This window comes from Myxocyprinus asiaticus, chromosome 27, assembly GCF_019703515.2.
Source record: "Myxocyprinus asiaticus isolate MX2 ecotype Aquarium Trade chromosome 27, UBuf_Myxa_2, whole genome shotgun sequence".
Classification (NCBI taxonomy): domain Eukaryota; kingdom Metazoa; phylum Chordata; class Actinopteri; order Cypriniformes; family Catostomidae; genus Myxocyprinus; species Myxocyprinus asiaticus.
Window position 1 is genome coordinate 28516398 of NC_059370.1, and position 20001 is coordinate 28536398.

Below are 20001 nucleotides of genomic sequence, written 5' to 3' on the forward strand. Positions count from 1 at the left end.
AGTTGATGAATTAAGGTTGTAGAATCTATGCTTTATTTAATGGAAGAAACAACGGTCTGAGCGCCATGAGAGTCCAACCAATAGGGACCTTCGTGTCTGGAACGATTAAGATTAGAATCGTGCAGCGTCTGCCTCTTGTTTGCAAGAGCTCGAGCCAACTGGCACAACCCGACTGTTCTCTCCCAGCTCTCCGTCTGCCGCAGCGACAATGACAACCAGTTACCGCATGGCGTGCAAAGATGACAAAAATACTTTCACGCCAAGGGATTTTATTCTGTCCAGGCAAACATGAAGCGATTACAGAGAGCGTGTGAGAGAGAGAGGAGTCCACTCCTGATTTCAAAATGAGTGTTAGGATACAGTGTAAGGTTTTAATATGAGAGGTGAACTTTGATTTTTTTTAAAACTTGCCTATAAGAAGGCAATTTAACGAGCGCGCGAATAGGCCTATTTTAATGTACTGATTTCAACGTGTATGTCCTTCTTGGCTAAAGATCATTTGTAAGTTAACTGGATAACTTGTATAATATTGCTGTTAACTGTTGTCCGACGTGTGTTGTTGTTGCCACCGGCGCTTGAATTCTCAGTGGAGAGCATTTAACTGAAAAGCAAAAGCTATGCTCCGTTTGTTTACTTGTTTTTTTTTTTTTTCCTCAGCATCATTTCATGGCTGTCTCTTTCAACGCAGCGTTTATTCTCAATAGGATATAGCCTGTTACGCTTCACGCATTTTGGTTTAGATCCTCCCAAGTGTGACATCATCTGTTGGATTTAAAGGGTTGCTAGTGCCACCACTCAACACAGCATCACACAGAATATACACAAAGATACATTCAGAAATCGCTGGTACTGTGCAAAAATATTATTAATAAATAATTGTAATCATTTGAAATGTAAAAGAGAGAAAAATGACGTATGCAGAATATGGGCATGATTGTATCAGTTCTCTATTCACAGGGCATTCTGAACGTAGATGGGCGACATACCAAGAAAACGCCTTTTATTAGAGGAAACAACAGTTCTCTTTAGCATTTCTTTAGCACTTGCATATATAAAATATTATTCTTTAAATTATTTTTAAATGAGAAATCAAAACTAATGTGACCAATAAAATAAATACATGAAATAATAAAACATTAAAATTCACACATTAGGCTATCAATTAAACAAATATTATTATTGATAGGCTTACTAAATAGTAAAACAATTAGCTACAACAGGTAAACAACTGATGTGATCATTTCTATCACGCAGCCTATTAGCTATAGCTTTTCGAAAACAGATCCGTTTAATGAATCTAATACATTGAAAGAAAAACAAGTGCATGGAATTTATGGAATTTAATAAGTACGAATTACAGTTTGGCCAAAAATAATATCCAACTAATAATAAACTTTGTTTTTTTAGCACTATGCACAACTGGTTTACTTTTTCCAGCATGTGACCTCTGTCTGAACCCTGATGTGGTGACAATAAAAAGTTTAGGTTCCTCGGAATTCCATAAAAGCTCAGACGTTTATTACGTTGCGAGGCAAAATGTGGTTGCAGAGTGAACGATTTAGTAATGGTAATTAAGAGATGGGGTTCTTTAGTAATGGTAATTAAGAGATGGGAGTCTTGACTGAAATGTCACACAGAGGCCAGAGTTACTTCACCTAATCCACAGTGAAGATTGTGGGTTAATTATTTTAGTCTATATGACCTGTAGGCGATATGAAAACATTACATTGTGTGTTTGTGTGAGTGTTCACAATGGCGATAAAGCGCTCTTTTGTTGTTGTTGAGTAAAGAGTGCATGAGTGACAGACAGAGCCATGTCTAGGCTACTAAAACTAAGATTTCTGGTCTAGTTTTTTACATAGGCAATTACTAAGCCACCTTGTCAAAAAAAATTATTCATATTTCAAAATATATCTGATTTTGTTGTTTTTTTAACCTCCAACCAGTCACTGTTGTTGTAGCCTGTAAGATATAGTGCCAGATCATTTTCTTCTCAATATAGGGTTTTCAGAGGCGTAAATCTTTCTAGACACAAGAGTACGCTGACGTCACAGCCCGAGAGTCACCAGCCATGTGTGCGCGTCTCTAAGTGAGGACTTATCTACAAAAAAAGTTCTGGTTGACAATGTGGGTGGACAGGGCGTGAAACTACTATCATCATCAGTTTTGAATGAATGAAAGAAAACATATATCCAACAAAAAGGGAGGCTCATTCCAATTCAGCTGCGTTGTTAGGACAACGAGAACCATCCCTCAGATGATTAGTTCCACTTCGAAAGAATTTACTTTCCGGCGGTGAAAACGTCCCCCTTTTGTGTCTGTACACACAGTTTTTACTTGCAAAAAGAAAACGACTCATAGGTGTAGTCCGTCTGTTTATTTTTCCTCTGTTCATAGCACAATTGTATTAAATAAATAGAGAAGTCGCCACAATGGTTGAGAAGTTCATAAACATGTATAGAAGATTAACTATTCTTTTGTAGTCTCAGCTCAAAGAACTACACTCATTCAGTGTTGGGATGGAGCGTTAATAATTACTTGATCAACAAGTTTTTTCATGTGTAAAAGTTTGTCCTTCACCAATAAATAAATAATCAAAATAAGTTAATAAAAAATACATGACCTATACATACAGGACAATCCTATAATTAATCAATACTCATTAAAAAAAGATGGGAAAGTTTAGGCCTATATAAACTGCATGAAAGATATAACAGGAAAACAATCAATAGGAGGTTGAGTCAGTTTGCTTTCATTTCACAATTATGTCAATAGCAACTGAAGTCTGTGAAAACTACAGAAGCAAAATCTTCTGACTCTGAGATGGACTCAGACTGCAGAACATCATAAAAAAACATCACGAAGTGAGCCAAAGACTGATATCAAGATAGAATTACAGGTTGCTATCCTCACTGAATCCTCCCTGAAGCTATCACACCTTCCCTCTCATAATATCCTTTGACACTGTTCATTTGCCAAGTGACCCACATCAAAGCTCACTTCCCTCAGTAAATATATCCACTCAGCAAAGTTCTCTTCTAGGAGTACTGCAAATTGAGAGGACAGTAAAGAGGCATTTGAGTGGGGTGCTAAAAGGGGGCCCACAAATTTACAACTTTGCATCAAGTATAACATTCTATACACTTCCAGAGTGAGGAAAAAGGCTGAAAAAATCACTCTGGACCCCACTCACCCTGCCCACTACCTTTCTGAACTGTTGCCTTCTGGCCGACGCTTCAGAGCTCTGAACACCAGAACCGTCAGGCACAGGAACAGTTTCTTCCCTCAGGCTATCCATCTCATGAACAGTTAAATTGGCCCACTGAGCAATAACTATGTGCAATACACAGTTTAGTCTTTCTTATATTTATCCAACACATCCAATCTCTTCTGCCTTTTCATTCCTCTGAAAAAATTTAAAAAAAATAAAAACATTTGCACCGTACATAACAGATTTGTATTTACACTGTACATAACAGATTGCATTAGATTTGCACTACCCATGTGTATGTGTGTATGTATGTGTGTGTCTGTACGTATGTGTATAATTTGTTTTATTTTTTATTATTATCTATGTCTTGCTGCTGTTTTTGTATTGTTGTACACTGGAAGCTCCTGTCACCAAGACAAATTCCTTGTATGTGTAAGCATACATGGCAATATAGTGAAAAGTGTAGCTGTGTTCCGCATTTTACATTGAGTAATCCAAATAGTCTTTCATACAATATCTTAACCACATTATCTTAGGAAACATATTCAGTAAGTTTTACCCTAAAAATATTCAAGGGTGCCATACATTTTTATTATGAGTAAGAAGCAGTATATGCAGATCTTTGCTCTCAGAGTTAACACAATCAAAACCTAGACTAGAACATGCTGGTTATTAAACTATTCTGAATGTTTTATTTAGCAAATTATTCAAAAATAATTATATTCATTGCTTTTCATCTCTGGGGCAGGTGAAAAGATCAATGCTTGACTCCCTCCAAGTGAAAAGAGTGCTGTGAGAAAAGTGCCTATACACGCTGGTAATAATTGTTAAGACACATTTCAAACACTGGACCTCCCTTCCTTTGTGAACTTGCAGTGCCGTTTTTCATGGTAATTTCATAACTCTTATTTGCAATGAAGACTGCTTCATTTTAATGCTGCTTTCAGGTATATACTGTATGTATGGCTTTATCTACAAATGTGCTTTAAGGAAAGGAGGTCCTGTATACCATTAGCTGCTTTATGATTGGTCTAATTATACAACACTATATAGCATAATTTAATTGACATTTAATCACAAATACAAGAAATCCAAGATCAAAAGAGAATGAAGTACATACAAATAAATATATTTCAACCCAGTGTGAAGAAAAAAATAATCAAAGCATATTAGAGACATACATTTTTTCCCCTTACCCATTGTGGAAGGAAGTTTTGACATATGAAAGAGAAAACATTGTTGACTCAAGCTCAACTAATTGCTTCTTTCATCTCTCCAGTTAAAGGCTGAAATGTATTTTGTGTTTTCCCACAACCTTGCCTTCTAATCAACAATATCATCATAAATAATATGATGATTGCACAATAATTTTCAGCTTAAAGAGTTTCTTGCTATTTTTGCTTATTGATTCCAATCAGCAATTCTCAAGGTATAGGCTTCCTTGAATTAGAGAACTAGTTGACATGCACAAGAATTCTGTAGGTCATTGAAAAGCTCCAAACCAGATTCTCCCGACCAAGTACGCATGTTTCAGGGATGTCCCTTAAATGTGTGAATGCACAGTTTGATTCAAATGCTTACATCACGGATCAGTGCTTTCTGTTGTTGTTTTGGTTGAGAAGGATTTTACTGTCAGCATTCAGAGAGCATCTCCAAAGCCTATTTTACCCGACTGAATATTGTAGTTCCATGAGGTAATAACAAATCCTCCCCCAGGCTTAAATCAGATGCTAATGTTTTCATTTGGGAAATCTACAGCCCACTTTAGCAGGTCTAAAAGGAGAGTTTACCTCAAGTGAAACTAATAATAGTGTCTACTACTGTGTGTGTGTTGTGGCCTGCCTTGAAATAAAGTGCATTTCACATTGTAGTTTTAATATATGGGTCACTGGGATTTAGGGAGAGAAAATAGAACAAAATTGGAAATAAAAATAAAACAAAGAATAAAATATGCAGTGCTGAGTAAAGATCTAAGGAACCCAGTTGCTATTAAGAACATTATTCAGGGAAAATAACAGCACTGAAGATTAATTAACAGAGTAGTTTCAACTGATTGAAAAGGAATATGGCCCTGCACAAGCAGGCCTAATTAAACCCAGCTCCTACTTGTTCTATTAGGCTTTGTAAACAAAAGTGCAAGTGACTTGAAATGTTCAAAGGCAGCGTAAAAATTAGAAATGAACCTATCATACATTGAATCAATAGTCTTAGTTCCTAAAATGACTGTATATTTTGAGCAGAAAGGCCTTCATAATTATAAGGAACAGTTGCAATGTGATGCAAATTTTAATTTTTATATTTTATTTTGCAAGATGACTACTTGGTTATTAGTTATTAATTGCCTCAATGGAGTTGCTAAGGTTGCTAAAGTATGGAGCCCCAACCAGCAGTAATTATAGTGGTAAAAGCCATACCACAAAATCATACCACCTTTTTGAAACTGCAAAAAAAAAAAAAAAACCTTACATGGATATAAACTGTAGGTTCACCTAAGACCACCTTTATTTAATCTTGGCCCCTCCTTCCAGAAACTGCTCCACCAATCTCAATGAGAGAATGCAGCGACCTGATATCTTTCAAGCCAAAGGGAATTTCTTGCTGCCTGCACATCACAGCATACATTTTTATGAGACAGGAATTTCCCTTTTTCCCTTCTTTTAGCAGATTGAAAAATTTGAGCCTGTTCAGATATAAAATTAAATTACATAACAGCAAAAACATAAATTGTGACATTCACAACAGCAGTAATGTAGGTTTATGGTAATGCAGAAGATATAGGGGCTAAGCCAGGGATGGATTTTGTAATTACCCCAGCTCTATCCCTCTCTAATATAGGGCTAAAGGAATTCTACGAAATATATTCCATTCTGCTCATGTGCGTGGATTCTTGTTCCACAGGTCAATCAATGCATCAAATATGGGGATTTATTTAGCCTCAGCCAGTGAATGATAGTAAAGCTACATCTTTCTCAGTCTGCTTTCAAGTCATCCATGATTAAGACAGAGTGGAATGACCTTCTTACATAGAGCTGTCAGTGCACTTGTTGGGAATCGAAAAACATAATCTAACCAACATGAAAATCAAATCCACAAGTAGACCTGCAGCCTAATTCTTCCAGGGACTAGACTGATGCTAAGCCAGCTAATGATGAAGCAAGATGATAAACTTGCTTCATCAGGTATGTATTTTGGTAAGAGTTATAGGAATCTGGTTAGGGGAATTTATATTAGCACTCCACTACCTTTGTACATCAGATTCTGAAACTCACTATGGACTGATTATTGTTTTAATACAGTAAGCCTATATATTTTATACTACATTTTGGTATAGTTTACTACATCTGGCTTCATGACAGGTGCTGTTGTAAAACATGGTTCTGTATGTTTACTGAGGTGTGAAGCAGATATGCTTTCAGATAGCATAGTTTGTAGCGGAGCTGGGTTCAAGTAAAGCTCTATTTTACAGCCTCGTTCTTCCACCTAGTTCTGCGCCCTAGAGTGGCGGGTCAGCACCAAACCAAATCCGATTTGTCCCAACCATTAATGTCACGCCCTTTAAGCTACATATCGTCACAGAGAGTATGCTTGCTCAATGTGTAATTGAAATAGCTTGGGGAGAAATGCTGAGCCCTGGTTGGCCCCCTGAGCCAGCCTTATCCACTCCACCATTCATCACTGTTCAGCATTGCCCCAAGGTGCTGGTGTAATGCTGTGAGGTTAACAGTGAGATAAACCTAGAGACGACCATGTGCTCTTCTCCCTATACCTGGCCCACAGGCCTAAGCATGCACTCATGGGACATATACCAATTTAAAAAACATAGTGATTGAAGCTCTGTCACGTACATATCACTTCAGCTCTATGGTAATAAAGAGTGCTAGCAGAGTGTTGACAGTTCCATGCTCAGAAGATAGCGGAACTTCAGTTGAGGAAGTGATCAGAAACCCCTCCCGTCCTTTAGATTTCAAGTTCAAAGGATTGTAGTGTTGGGTTCGAGTCCACCTTAGTCAAGTCCAGGTCAAGTCCGAGTCTTTAAACAATCGAGTACGAGTCGAGTCCGAGTCCAAAAGGGACCGGCATCAATCAATATTTTAAGCTTATTGTAACCTTCACAACTAAGAAAACACAATTGTCAATATAAATGTAACAAAAATACCTCTATATTTTATGATTAGTTTCCTGCTGAACAAACTTCAAAGTGGTTTCAGAATGAAAGCATATGCTTTAGGTGTATGTAGACAAAATTGTCCTTCAACATACTTCTTATTGAGTTCTGTTGACATTTCAGTTATTTGTTGCTTTTTCCCCTCCACTCAAACAAAGACTAAAGAAAGTGAAAGCTGTGTTAGTCATTAAAACCAGAGTTATTATTGTTTCAAATTTTAATTTCGTTTTTTAATTTCTACTTCATTTTAAATTTGTCTTTCAATTTGGTTTAGTTTTATCTAAAATTATCCCTATCTAAAGAAATAATATATACTGAGATTTCTTTTTTTGTCTCTATCTGCCAACTTGTTTGGGAAAATAATGAGTCAACACAGTAGTAATTAGCACTCGCTGCGAAGTTACATCTCACGACTTAACTGCAAATGCTACATCCGAAAACACTGGTAAAGCCCACTGCTAATATTAGGGCCATTTAACACGGACATGATTGTTAATTTGCAGAAAACGTGGGGCAGTTCCACGCACTGCTTGTGCACCTAAAACCCTGATGTATTCATGTGTTATTGTTGTAAAAAAAAAAAAAAAAAGAGAGATATCATAAAAATGTATTTAGTACTACCTTGAAGAAGCTATTTGACAACAGATACTAACATACTGTACATTCCACAAGACAAAATGGTAACTGAATTGAAACAAATGATCCAGTTCAAAAGTTTACAATCCCTTGGTTCTAAAAGGATTAATTCACCTAAAAATGAAAATTCAGCCATTGTTTGCTCATCCCTGTGTTTTTATAACTCCATATGATTTTCTTTCTTTTTCTTAACACAAAGAGAGAAATTGTGAAAAAAACAAAAAACAGTTGTGCTCAGTGATGTCACACAATGGCAGTTTATGGTGACCACTTCTTCAAGCTGCAAAAGAACACAAAAGTATCATTCAGAAGTCTAACAAATTATTGTATGTGACTCATGTCTTGTTCTGAAGGAATATGATAAGGTTTGGTGAGAAACAAGCTGAAATCTGATGTATTATTAAGTGAAACTCTTCACCGACCTTTGATCTCCTGTGCGTGTTCATGAGACAGAATGCACATGAGCTTTAGAGCTCCTGGCACGAGAGCAGACCCTTTAAAATGGTGTGTTGCTTTCTCTACAATTAATGACTGTTTGTGTAATAATTGTTCACGAGTCCCTGCTTTGTTCTGAGCTGTGAAGATTCCTACTTTTCTTAATAAAAAATACTGTACATTTTTGGTTTCCCAGCATCTTCTGCACATTTGAGTTCTTCCCAACAGTGGTTAAATGATATAGACATCAAGCTTTTGACACTTAGGATAACTGATGGACACATGCACAGGGTTGGGAGGGTTACTTTTGAAATGTATTCCACTACAGATTACAGAATACATGCTGTAAAATGTAATTTGTAACATATTTCATTAGATTACTCAAGGTCAGTAACGTATTCTAAATACTTTGGATTACTTCTTCAGCACTGGTAGATTTTTTTCACTTGTTTTGACTATAAAAACTCTGCCAGTACAGTAAGACAAAATACACGTTAAAAATATATTCTCTGAAAAACCTAAATATCTTACGCAGTGTTGTTTCTAAAACAAGATAAATCAAATTGATCTTGTTTTAAGGATTTTTAGATATTTTTACAGGAAAACAATACAAAAATTATTATCAAGAATAAGATTTTTGCCCTAATATCAAAGGTCTTACTGGAAAAAAAGAAATTATGATCTAAGTGAATTTTCTTGATTAAAAAAATATGATCGTGCCTGGTAACGTGCATGTAAAATGGCTAGAAATAGCATTTTAGCTTAGCGTAAAGCTGACAATTTACACAAGGTTTATTTCTATTTCTTCTGCTCCAAACTTACTTCAAACTTACTTCTCTGTCTGCTCGTATGAATGTAACACAACACAAGAAAGTGTTTCACAGCTGTTAAAATGCACTTTGGATCGCATCATTTATATGAATAAATGTTTTCCATCTGAAAGGACTAAATATTAAATGAAACAAATGACAATAAAATGCAAAGTATTCTCTTAAGTAATCAAAATACTTTGACTTGTCATGTCAGGTACACATTTTAAAACAAAATTCATAACATATGAACCTAAAATTAAAAATACAATCCCCACATCTCAACATTTAAAAGAATGTTCTGGGTTTAACACAAGTTAAGCTCAATCAACAGCATTTGTGGCATAATACTGATTATCACAAAAATGTATTTCGACTTGTCTCTCCTTTTCTTTAAAAATAAAACAAGCAAAAATCGAGGTTACAGTGAGGCACTTACAGTGGAAGTGAATGGGGAAAATGAAAGTGAATGTGGCCAACTTTTGGAGGGTTTAAACAAAGAAATGTGAAGCTTATGGTTTATACAATTTTATAAAAGCACTTGCATTAATTCTTCTGTTAAAACTCATGTATTTTTTGAGCTGTAAAGTTGTTTAAATAGTCATTTTTACAGTCATTTTAGGGTTTGTTGACATTACATCGTCATAGCAAAGAAGTTGTATACAGATGCGGTTAGTAAGTGATTTTTATCACATTAAAATCATGTTTACACGCATATCCTTTATGTCTTGTGGTTATACTTTTGAAACAGCCAGTATTTTAACGTTCAAAAATTGGCCCTATTCACTTCCATTTTAAGTGCCTCACTGTAACCTCCATTTTTGCTTTTTTTTAAAGAAAAGGAGGGATGAGTCAATTAATTTTTGTGGTAATCAATATTATGCCGCAAATGCTGTTGATTGAGCTTAACTTGTATTGAACTTGGAATATTCCTTTAAGTGCTTGTACCATGTAAAAAGTGCAGTGTAGCTGTCTGAATGTGACACTTGTCTGATTACCTCCGTGCTTGTGGGGAAAATGAGCATTCAGAAAACACCCCGCTTACATTTTCACATGTTGCGCAAAGACATGGATCGGCTTCTTTCAGCCAGTGGCGGTTCTGGCTTACTTGGTGCCCTAGGCGAGATCCGACGTGGCGCCCCCTTTAATATCATCAACAACAACATGAGAAACAGATCAATATTTAAGTTCTTTTTGTACTCTAAATCTCCACTTTCACATCTGAAAGTCACATTTGATGCCTGTTTAGTTTCACTATCACGTCTGAAAGTGTAAGAGGAGATTTAGAGTAAAAAAGGACTTAAACATTGATCTGTTTCTCACCCACATCTATCATGCCGCTTCTCAAGACAAGATTTAACCACTGGAGTCTTGTAGATTACTTTAATGCTGCCTTTATGTGCTTTTTGGAGCTTCAAAATTCTGGCCAACATTCACTTGCATTTTATGGACCTACAGAGCTGAAATATTCTTCTAAAAATATTCATTTGTATTCCACAAAACAAAGAAAGCCACGTTTCTAGAATGGCATGAGGGTGAATAAATGATGAGAGAATTTTCATTTTTGGATAAACTATTCCTTTAAATAAAAATAACAAGACAATGAATATAGAAATGAAGTAACATATATATATATATATATATATATATATATATATATATATATATATATATATATATATATACAGGTGCATCTCAATAAATTAGAATGTCGTGGAAAAGTTCATTTATTTCAGTAATTCAACTCAAATTGTGAAACTCGTGTATTAAATAAATTCAATGCACACAGACTGAAGTAGTTTAAGTCTTTGGTTCTTTTAATTGTGATGATTTTGGCTCACATTTAACAAGAACCCACCAATTCACTATCTCAAAAAATTAGAATACATCATAAGACCAATAAAAAAAACATTTTTAGTGAATTGTTGGCCTTCTGGAAAGTATGTTAATTTACTGTATATGTACTCAATACTTGGTAGGGGCTCCTTTTGCTTTAATTACTGCCTCAATTCGGCGTGGCATGGAGGTGATCAGTTTGTGGCACTGCTGAGGTGGTATGGAAGCCCAGGTTTCTTTGACAGTGGCCTTCAGCTCATCTGCATTTTTTGATCTCTTGTTTCTCATTGTCCTCTTGACAATACCCCATAGATTCTCTATGGGGTTCAGGTCTGGTGAGTTTGCTGGCCAGTCAAGCACACCAACACCATGGTCATTTAACCAACTTTTGGTGCTTTTGGCAGTGTGGGCAGGTGCCAAATCCTGCTGGAAAATGAAATCAGCATCTTTAAAAAGCTGGTCAGCAGAAGGAAGCATGACGTGCTCCAAAATTTCTTGGTAAACGGGTGCAGTGACTTTGGTTTTCAAAGAACACAATGGACCAACACCAGCAGATGACATTGCACCCCAAATCATCACAGACTGTGGAAACTTAACACTGGACTTCAAGCAACTTGGGCTATGAGCTTCTCCACCCTTCCTCCAGACTCTAGGACCTTGGTTTCCAAATGAAATACAGAACTTGCTCTCATCTGAAAAGAGGACTTTGGAACACTGGGCAACAGTCCAGTTCTTCTTCTCCTTAGCCCAGGTAAGACGCCTCTGACATTGTCTGTGGTTCAGGAGTGGCTTAACAAGAGGAATACGACAACTGTAGCCAAATCCCTTGACACGTCTGTGTGTGGTGGCTCTTGATGCCTTGACCCCAGCCTCAGTCCATTCCTTGTGAAGTTCACCCAAATTCTTGAATCGATTTTGCTTGACAATCCTCATAAGGCTGCGGTTCTCTCGGTTGGTTGCGCATCTTTTTCTTCCACACTTTTTCCTTCCACTCAACTTTCTGTTAACATGCTTGGATACAGCACTCTGTGAACAGCCAGCTTCTTTGGCAATGAATGTTTGTGGCTTACCCTCCTTGTGAAGGGTGTCAATGATTGTCTTCTGGACAACTGTCAGATCAGCAGTCTTCCCCATGATTGTGTAGCCTAGTGAACCAAACTAAGAGACCATTTTGAAGGCTCAGGAAACCTTTGCAGGTGTTTTGAGTTGATTTGCTGATTGGCATGTCACCATATTCTAATTTTTTGAGATAGTGAATTGGTGGGTTTTTGTTAAATGTGAGCCAAAATCATCACAATTAAAAGAACCAAAGACTTAAACTACTTCAGTCTGTGTGCATTGAATTTATTTAATACACGAGTTTCACAATTTGAGTTGAATTACTGAAATAAATGAACTTTTCCACGACATTCTAATTTATTGAGATGCACCTGGCAACACACACTGGCAGCCAAAAATTCAACTGATCACAAAATATAGTCAGGACATTGCTGATGTAAAAAACCGTCACAATTTGAAAAAAAATCATTTTTGATCAAATCTAGTCAGGCCCCATTTCCAGCAGCCATCACTCAAACACCTTATCCTTGAGTAATCATGATAAATGCTAATTTGGTACTAGAAAATCACTTGTCATTAAATCAAACACAACTGAATGCTATTTGGTTTGTTAAATGAAGCTTAACTTTGTATTTGTGTTTGTTTTTGAGTTGCCACAGTATGCAATAGACTGGCATGTCTTAAGGTCAATATTAGTTCAAAAATGGCAAAAAAAGAAACAGCTTTCACTAGAAGCTCATCAGTCAATCATTGTTTTGAGGAATGAAGGCTATACAATGCTTGAAATTGCCAAAAAACAGAAGATTTCATACAAAGGTGTACACTACAGTCTTCAAAGACAAAGGACAACTGTCTCTAACAAGGACAGAAAGAGATGTGGAAGGCCAGATGTACAACTAAACAAGAGGATAAGTACATCAGAGTCTCTAGTTTGAGAAATAGATGCCTCACATGTCCTCAGTTTAGCTTCATTGAATTCTACCCGCTCAACACCAGTTTCATGTACAACAGTAAAGAGAAGACTCAGGGGTGCAGACCTTATGAGAAGAACTGCCAAGAAAAAGCCACTTTTGAAACAGAAAAACAAAAAGAAAAGGTTAGAGTGTGCAAAGAAACAGACATTGGACAACAGATAATTGGAAAAGAGTGTTATGGATCTTAACCCCATTGAGCTTATGTGGAATCAGCTAGACTGTAAGGTGCATAAGAAGTGCCCGACAAGACAGCCACATCTATGGCAATTGCTACAGGAAGCGTGGAGTGAAATGTCACCTGAGTATCTGGACAAATTGACAGCTAGAATGCCAAGGATCTGCAAAGCCGTCATTGCTGCACATGGAGGGTTTTTTGATGAGAACTCTTTGAAGTAGTTTAAGAAGTTCTGAACATTTCTTTCAAATTGTAATAGTAATTTTTCATGTTATTAATGTCCTGACTATACACTGTGATCAGTTGAATGCCATTTTGGTGAATAAAAGTACCAATTTCTTTCAATAAGAGCAAAATCTGTACATTATTCCAAACTTTTGGCCACCAGTGTGTGTGTGTGTGTGTGTGTGTGTATATATATATATATATATATATATATATATTATACTGTTGATCATGATTATGTTTGTTCAGGATGTAAGAATACACTATGAACATTCATAATCTTAACCATATAGATCATTTAAGGCTGAGTAGCCTGTCAGGAACAACTCGGGACTCTTTTTCCCCATTGCAATCTTGCGAGCTCTCTGCTTGGGCGGGGGTGGCTCGACTTGGGGCACCTTTCTCACATTTAAATCTTGAGGGGGCGGGGTGGCACGATTTGGGGCACCTTTTCCCCATCGTGATCTTGCGAGCTCTGTGGGGGGCGGCCGATCAGGTACCCTGTAGTGCGTTGCGCCCTAGGCTGCTACCTATATCGCCTATGCCATCATCCGCTACTGCTTTCAGAGTGTCTTTGTTAAGGCTATGACACTGTAGAAGTAGATGACTTAGTTCCAGTGTGCCTTTTTAAGCATGTTCAGCTGGCCTCTCACATACATGAAGGCTGCCAAAAATGCCCTTGGAGAAATGGAGGACATAGTACGTGCTCTCCTAGCTCTCCTAGTTGATCCTTACTTAAAAGGATCTGGGAGGGAGATCAGATGAATATGGCAATGGCCATGGTCACCCAGGTGCTCAGAGTCAGGGGCATCCTCAAAGTTGCCCTTTCACAAGGGGCAAATATACAACATTTCAGGATGTGGTTTTAGCAAGTAATGGTAAGAGAATTGTTCTCTTTGTCCTTTGCACACTGGAACACATGGGTCCCTGAGACCATTGAATACTGCCACAAGATAACCCATGTCAATGGCAAGTCACACCTGTAAGCTGATTTGCTGAGTGGAGACTTTTACTCAAAAGAGTCTTCCCTGCTGCCTTGAGACGCCATCATCAGGGACCATCAGAGAAATCTCTTATGTAAAACATGGATAATGAATGAAAAATGATGGTGTGAATTTTTTTTTAAAGAAATTTCCATGGGGAAAATTGCATTCCTAAAAATTCATCAAAAGCATATGATGTAATGCATCATATATTGGGATGGGCAGAGTTGGCTCCCACTCCCAAAACACTGCTGTGTTGAGTAAAAAAGCCTGCACAAAAAAAAACGCTCTAGCTTCATTTTGGTGGCCGTGCTGAGGTTTGACAAGAGAGTGGAATGTCTAGCAAATGAATAGATTGGTATTTAATAAACTGTGGTACCAGCTGAGCTACACAGGGGGCTGGCACCACCACTGACACAAGAACACTGCACTGCGGATGAAGTTGGGAAAGAAAACCAACTGATCAACCACCTGCTCCACTAGCAGTGCAAATCTAACAGCTCTCATTTGTCCTGTTACATGCAAAAATTCAGGTTATCCCATTTTAACCTGCCATAATTCACATAAACATTCTCTCACAATTTATGTATTTTGGTAATTGTCAAGTTAATGCTTAAGCAACTTTTTTTAATGACACCAGGGAATCAAATGAGACAAACAGTCAAGAGATTCACAGGAACCTTGACAACTGACTTGACAACACTATCTCTGAGTTACATTTCTGGTACGACTCTCATGTTTCACATTTTTGATAGTCTCATTACAGCCTCATCTCTAAAAATCAGTTTGGTTGTAGCATTGCTTTCATTACACACTTGATAAGCATGTTGTGTGTGTGTGTGTGTGTGTGTGTGGGTGGGTGGGGGGGGGGGGGGCTTGGGTGGTTTACGAGGACATTTTTTTAGGTTACAAACTGGTAATTACAAGGGTATTATGCTATATATGTGGTTTATGAGGACATTTCTAGTGTCCCCATAATTCAAATCGCTTAAAAAAAAACATACTAAATGATATTTTTTTGAAAATGTAAAAATACAGAAAGTGTTTTGTGAGGGTTAGGTTTAGGGGTAGGGTTAGGGTTAGGGGATAGAATCTATAGTTCGTACAGTATAAAAATCATTATGTCTATGGAGAGTCCTCATAATGATAGCCGCACCAACGTGTGTGTGTGTGTGTGTGTGTGTGTGTGTGTGTGTGTGTGTGTGTGGGCAGGTTTAAGTGGTTTATGAGGACATTTTTTTAGGTTACAAACTGGTAATTACAAGGGTATTATGCTATAAATTTGGTTTATGAGGAAATTTCTAGTGTCCCCATAATTTAAACCACATAAAAAAACATACTAAATGATGTTCTATTGAAAATGTAAAAATGCAGAAAGTTTTTTGTGAGGGTTAGGTTTAAGGGTAGGGTTAGTGATAGAATCTATAATGAATCTATCATTATGTCTATGGAGAGTCCTCATAATGATAGCTGCACCAACATGTGTGTATGTGTGTGTACACGCCAAGCCCTCAAAACCTAACACACCCTGTTTGGAAAGGTATAAATGAAAGAAAGACCAGGAAGAGGCACAGGACATTTGTAAAAAAGTGGCATAGGGATAGAGAGAGTATGAGTGGAAAACAGCGACCCTGTAAACAATGTGAAGGACAGAAGGTGAGTCAAAAAAGGTAAGTTTTGTGATTGGAGGTTCGTACATCACAGAGTTCAAAACTCCCACCTGCCACAGGACCACACTGCCACTGCTGCACAGATTAAGGGGCCAGTAGAAGGGAGCCATGGGAGAAAAGGGTAGCCAGGAATACAAGCAGAGCAGCAGATGAGAGAGTGGAAAAGTGGGCTGCTATGTATAGGAGGGGGTTGGGATGAAAGGAAGCCCAAGTCAGGGAGCACCAACACCACTGGCTTGACCTGGGGACAACTGGAAAAGGCAGGAATCCAATTAAAATCACACCCCATCGGCCTGCCGAGCTACCACCCCCTCGCCAGGCTGACGCAACTTCACACTGATCCTGCTAGATTTGTCATTTTAGAGCAGGTGGAAAGCAGCAGACATTGAGATCATATAGTCCTGGTTACACTTTGTGGAAGCAATAATGTGTTAAGACTCAACAGTCTATGAAACAATGTCTATACAAGTAAAGTACAGTGTTATGTAAGTGTGTGTGAATGCATAAACTAAAGTGTTGAACATATGTAAGTACTACAATATAATAGACAAAAATGCAAGCTTCGCCAGATCATTTTGTTGCTAGGAAGAAAGCACTCTGTGAAACGAGGTAGAGAATGGAAGCGAGAAACTGCTGAGAGGTTCCATTCCATTCACAGTAACCTTATTAAAAATCAGCTGAGGGTGTGGTCATTCAGCAATTCATGAAGCATTGTCATTGCAAGCAGTAGTGTAAAGAATGATGTCTGAATAATTTCACATAGATAAACAGCTGGCTGTCTATTATGCACATTACCACTGTATTGCGAAACAGATCAAATAAGAAATATTTTAAATAGAGACATTTATTTAGGGATATTTTGTATGTAATAGGCCTCCTTAAAGTTTATTATTGCAGTATTAGTAGAGGAGGAGGAGTAAATCTAATGTAGATCAACGAAAACCAAGGAGTTTTTAAAAAGCATGCTGAGAAATACAGAAAATATTGAGCAAACTTTCTGGTCTCAGCGAAACATTAAAAACAGGTAAACCAAATAAAACAGGTAAACCAAATAAGAATTCATGGTAGAAGTATTAAGAAATGCATTCGCTCCATAATATTTTGCAAGTAGATGATTTTAGGGCTGTTGGACTGCATGATTTCTGTCGATGGTGAAATCGCTCACAGTATATATGAAGCTAGGCAATGCATCGTAACTCTTCATTGCACATAGTGTTACAATATGTCATGCAATTTTATTACCAATATATAGGAGTTAAACCAGAAAAGGAGTATACGTTGAGATTTTACAAAAATAACCCCTCAAGCGCTGCACCATTACAGGACTTCTGAGAAGATCAGTATATGCTAATAATGTGAGGTGGCCAAGGAAGTATCCAGTAGTATATAATCAGTCTTCATTTACTATTTAATCTTTTGATTTCAACTGTAGGATTATTTGGGAAACAAAGATAAACAGGATGAGCAAGGAAAGATTTGTAAGATTTATCATATTACCGCTTTCACTGAAATCATAACTTTAGCTAAATGTTTCTTGTACTGTGCAACAATTTTATAGAAGAAAAAAATATGTAACTGAGGTCAAATATGATCTAACAATGATCTTATATAATCAAGACCACCATATACCATATAACAGGAGGAACAGATCCCGTCTCCACAACTGCAGCACATGGACTACTGTTTGTGAAAGGATAAGTGAATAAAAATAATGACTCTGCAAAAATTAAGTTATTAAGTTTTGATATGGAATATGATCATATTGAAGTAGGAATATCATTATATATTGTATGCTATCACATTTCTTAAGCTTTAGAAGTGTGTTAAACGTGTGAAGATGTGTATTCATCAACCTGTTACATGTCCTACATAATCATACAGGCTCATTGAACCAAGTTTAAACTTGTTTTGCTGATATTTCAGAAATTACCCCACATAATTTCTTCACTGTAAACCATAGATAAACCATTTATAATTTATTTTATTAACATTAAAAGACATTAGCCTATTACATTCTATAAAGCTTAAAAGATTATTAAAACTGCAGCGCTGCCTACTTCCACCATTAATAACTGCTGCTCGAAAGAACCCGGAAGCGGAGTTTCCTGCGGTGTGACGTCAGAGAAATGTCATCTATGACACGGGTTTGACGTCAGAGACTAAGCTTATGCTATTGGCTCTTGCGTGTCTTGTGACCGATTACAACGACCTCGTGTTCGGATGTACATGACTTTTTTTTAATGAGACGTGCGGGTAGAATCAGGATGACACAGGATCAGGATGCCTTCAGGGAGGGGGAATATTTTTACCGATTAAAACCTTCAGTTTCACTCTACTACTCACACATGCCATCGTATGTTTTGGAATATTATTATAGTCCATTAAAAAAAATAAAAATAATAATTGATCGTGACTACTTTATCTGCTTGTTAGGCCACTACGTCTTTTCTATTGTTGAGAACTGGTTTAGGCATAAATGTGCGGTTGGGTGCTTAAAAATATCTATAAATAATGTAATGTATATCAAATTATGTATATCAAAGTGTCTCTTTCATGTTTTATATTGTTGATTATTGGTTAGGTTTAGAAATGGGGTTGGGTTAGGGGATCTAAAATATATGATCATATAATGTAATATCACACTAATATATCTATAAGTATAATAAAACATTCAGGTTAAACGCAAAATAATATTCAAAGATTGATAACTGACACTAAGTTTTCTCGTTGAAAACAATGGGGTTTCTCACCGCGTAAATATGACGACGCCAGGGGGCACCTTTGGCGTCATCATGCAGACGCGGACGGATTCTGCGCAAGCGTCAAAATGGGACGCTTGGGGAATGAGAACGGGTTATGTGGACAGTTGGGGCACGGGGGCCTTACAAAGCGGAGTGCGGTCAAAAATCCCATAAATCCTCGCTCTAACATGTGTTCCTGTCTAATGTAGCATCTTAGTGCATATTAAACCACCATGACAAGAGTTGCTCAAAAGAATGGTGCAAGATAGATAGCAATTACGTAAACCCAGACACGCCTGGTTAAACTAACGAGAAAATGACCATACCTTTGGAACCTGTTGGAGTTTGTTCGAGGTGACGCAACTTCGGCCGTAGGACCACATATCCTACATAATATCTTCATAAATTAAAGTTTAAGCTTATTTTATGTAGGAACACATAATATATATATACACACACTACCGGTCAAAAGTTTTGAAACACTTATTCTTTATTATATATATTTTTTTCTTCTTCACATTTTAGAATAATAGTAAAGTCGTCAAAACTATGGAATAACATAAATGGAACTATGGGAATTATGTTGTGACTAAACAAAATCCAAAATAAATAAAAAATGTGTTATATTTTAGCATCTTCAAAGTAGTCACCCTTTGCCTAGATTTTGCAGACATGTACTCTTGACATTTTCTCAACCAACTTCTTGAGGTATCACCCTGGGATGATTTTTAAACAGTATTGAAGGAGTTCCTATCTATGTTGGGCACTTATTGGCTGATTTTCTTTATTATTTGGTCCAAGTCATCCATTTCAAAAACTTTTTTTTTTAATTACATTTTAGTTTTATAATGAAATAAATTAATATGGTGTCACAATTATATTTTTGTCTACAAAACTAATTTCAAACATTTAAGCATACGTCTTCAGATCAAAAGATTTTTAAGATCATGAGAAACATTGCAGGCAAGTGATGACCGGTAGTGTATACATACATACAGTATATATATAGAGAGAGAGAGAGAGCAATATATATATATATATATATATATATATATATATATATATATATATGAATAATGCAT

General features: G+C 36.9%; 1 long non-coding RNA gene across 1 annotated transcript in view; it reads right to left on the bottom strand.

Annotated features, from left to right (window-relative positions):
• Positions 1 to 20001, bottom strand: part of LOC127417976 (uncharacterized) — a 99957-nt gene that overhangs the window by 12241 nt on the left and 67715 nt on the right. The window lies entirely within an intron of this gene.